Source organism: Pavona decussata, unplaced genomic scaffold (genome assembly GCF_977016875.1).
Source record: "Pavona decussata unplaced genomic scaffold, jaPavDecu1.1 SCAFFOLD_1473, whole genome shotgun sequence".
Lineage (NCBI taxonomy): Eukaryota > Metazoa > Cnidaria > Anthozoa > Scleractinia > Agariciidae > Pavona > Pavona decussata.
This window is the reverse complement of record NW_028146050.1, coordinates 12,501-15,377: the sequence shown is the minus strand read 5'-3', so window position 1 is coordinate 15,377 and position 2,877 is coordinate 12,501. Positions and strand designations below refer to the sequence as shown.

At 43.0% G+C, this 2,877-nt stretch overlaps 1 pseudogene; it reads left to right on the top strand.

Moving 5' to 3' along the window:
- On the top strand, positions 1-1,113 carry LOC146448019 (large subunit ribosomal RNA; annotated as a pseudogene; the record flags this gene model as incomplete).
- Between the last annotated feature and the right edge of the window lie 1,764 nt (positions 1,114-2,877).

Here is a 2,877-nt window from a genome sequence, read left to right as displayed (position 1 = left end):
TAGCCAAATGCCTCGTCATCTAATTAGTGACGCGCATGAATGGATTAACGAGATTCCCACTGTCCCTATCTACTATCTAGCGAAACCGCAGCAAAGGGAACGGACTTTGCATAATCAGCGGGGAAAGAAGACCCTGTTGAGCTTGACTCTAGTCTGACCTTGTGAAAAGACATGAGAGGTGTAGAATAAGTGGGAGCAGCAATGCGCCGGTGAAATACCACTACTCTTATCGTTTTTTTACTTATTGGATGGAGCGGAGGCGGACCGCAAGGTCCACGTTCTGGACTTAACGCCCGTCTTCGGACGGGCGGATCCTCGTCCAAGACACCGTCAGGTTGGGAGTTTGGCTGGGGCGGCACATCTGTCAAATGATAACGCAGGTGTCCTAAGGTGAGCTCAATGAGAACAGAAATCTCATGTAGAACAAAAGGGTAAAAGCTCACTTGATTTTGATTTTCAGTACGAATACAAACTGTGAAAGCATGGCCTATCGATCCTTTAGTCTTTAGGAGTTTTAAGCTAGAGGTGTCAGAAAAGTTACCACAGGGATAACTGGCTTGTGGCAGCCAAGCGTTCATAGCGACGTTGCTTTTTGATCCTTCGATGTCGGCTCTTCCTATCATTGCGAAGCAGAATTCGCCAAGTGATGGATTGTTCACCCACCAATAGGGAACGTGAGCTGGGTTTAGACCGTCGTGAGACAGGTTAGTTTTACCCTACTGATGAAGTGTTGTTGCAATAGTAATTCTGCTCAGTACGAGAGGAACCGCAGATTCAGACAATTGGCATTTGCACTTGCCTGAAAAGACAATGGTGCGAAGCTACCATCTGTTGGATTATGACTGAACGCCTCTAAGTCAGAATCCGTGCTAGAAAGCAACGATGATTACCTCCAGAGAACTTTAGGCGAACCAGAATAGAGGGTTTCGGCCCTCATGCGTCCCAAAGTGCCAAGGGGGACAAAAGCTCCCAAGGCACTGCCGCTAGCAAATTCTAACGTTTCTGGAGATAAATCCTTTGCAGACGACTTAAATAAAGAACGGGGTATTGTAAGTTGTAGAGTAGCCTTGTTGCTACGATCTTCTGAGATTAAGCCTTTGTTCTAAGATTTGTATCACATCTTTTTTTTTGACAAGGTCAAAAGTCCTCCTCACACCATGAAATATTTTTTAAGTCAAAGGTCCTCCTCACACCACAAAATATTTTCAAAGTCAAAAGTCCTCCTCACACAATTTAATATTTTGTAACTGAAAGGTCCACCACAAAACCCAATTCTTTTCTAAGTGAAAAGTCCTCAAAATTTTTAGAAAAACTCTTAGAAAAATTGTTTGGTATGAGAAGGACCTCGACTTCGAAAATTCTGTGGTGTGGGGAGGTCTTTTGACCTACCAAAAAAATTGGTGGTGTGAGGAGGACCTCTGACTTAGAATTAGGGTTTGAAATGGGGTTAGGGTTAGGGTTAGGGTAAGTGTTAGGGTTAGGAAAAAGGTTTAAATGATATTTGGAGAGGTTTTTCGGGTGTTTAGAGGCTATTTATGCTATGTAACGAGTATTTGCTTATATACTTGCTTATATACTTAGGTCAACAATTTATAGCAAAAATGTGTTCCAGCCAAGTTCTTTTAGACGCTCTTTCGAATGGCAACATTCCCGATTGAAAATGGCGACCTACCAAAATCCGCACTTTGCTTCCCCGTCCATATAGAGGTGAGTATTTGACTTTGCTTCCGTCAGAGTCAAGGAAACACATTGAAAATGGAATCAGCATACAAGAAAACCTAGTTTGGGATAGGTTTTGTGCCTTCCGTGGTATTATAACCATAGAACTGCTCCTGAGGGGGGTAGGGTAGGCCCACCAAAAAGTGCACTTCTGGTTAGGTCGCTAATTTCTAAAATAAATGTGTCCCAACCAAGTTTTTTTGGACGCTCTTTCGAATGGCAACATTCCTGATTGAAAATGCCGACCTACCAAAATCCGCACTTTGCTTCCCCGTCCATATAGGGGTGAGTATTTGGCTTTGCTTTCGTCAGAGTCAAGGAAACACATTGAAAATGGAATCAGCATACAAGAAAACCTAGTTTGGGATAGGTTTTGTGCCTTCCGTGGTATTATAACCATAGAACTGCTCCTGAGGGGGGTAGGGTAGGCCCACCAAAAAGTGCACTTCTGGTTAGGTCGCTAATTTCTAAAATAAATGTGTCCCAACCAAGTTTTTTTGGACGCTCTTTCGAATGGCAACATTCCTGATTGAAAATGCCGACCTACCAAAATCCGCACTTTGCTTCCCCGTCCATATAGGGGTGAGTATTTGGCTTTGCCTTTGTCAGACTCAAGTAAAAGCATTTAAAATGGAGTCAGCATACAAGAAAACCTAGATTGGGATAGTTTTTCTGCCTACCGTGGGATCATAACCATAGAACTGCCCCTGAGGGAGGTAGGGTTAGGGTTAGCGTTAGGGTTAACGTTGGGGTTAGGATTGAAGACAGAAGATTGGTGATGTCAGGAGGACCTTCTTAAAACAAACAGAAATACACTTATTAGGGGACTAGGGCCAGTGGACTCAGAAATGTCTTTCGTAGCAGTCTCCTATAAGAGTATTTTTCTCTGATTTAGGTGACTCCTCCTCACACCACCATTTTTCTTAGTCGAAAGACCTCTTCACAGCACGACTTTCCTGATGGATTTCTATGTAACTGCTCGTGCTGAGAGGTGTGTCGAAAGTTGATCATGTTCCCGTAAAATCTGAGGTCTCCACTGTCTAGCGAGGTACTTACAGTGAATATAGTGAATTTTTCAAAAATTGGAGAATTCTGACTTTTGCGATGAATTTTAATGTAATTGGTCGTGCTGAGAGGCGTGTTAAAATTTGAACATGT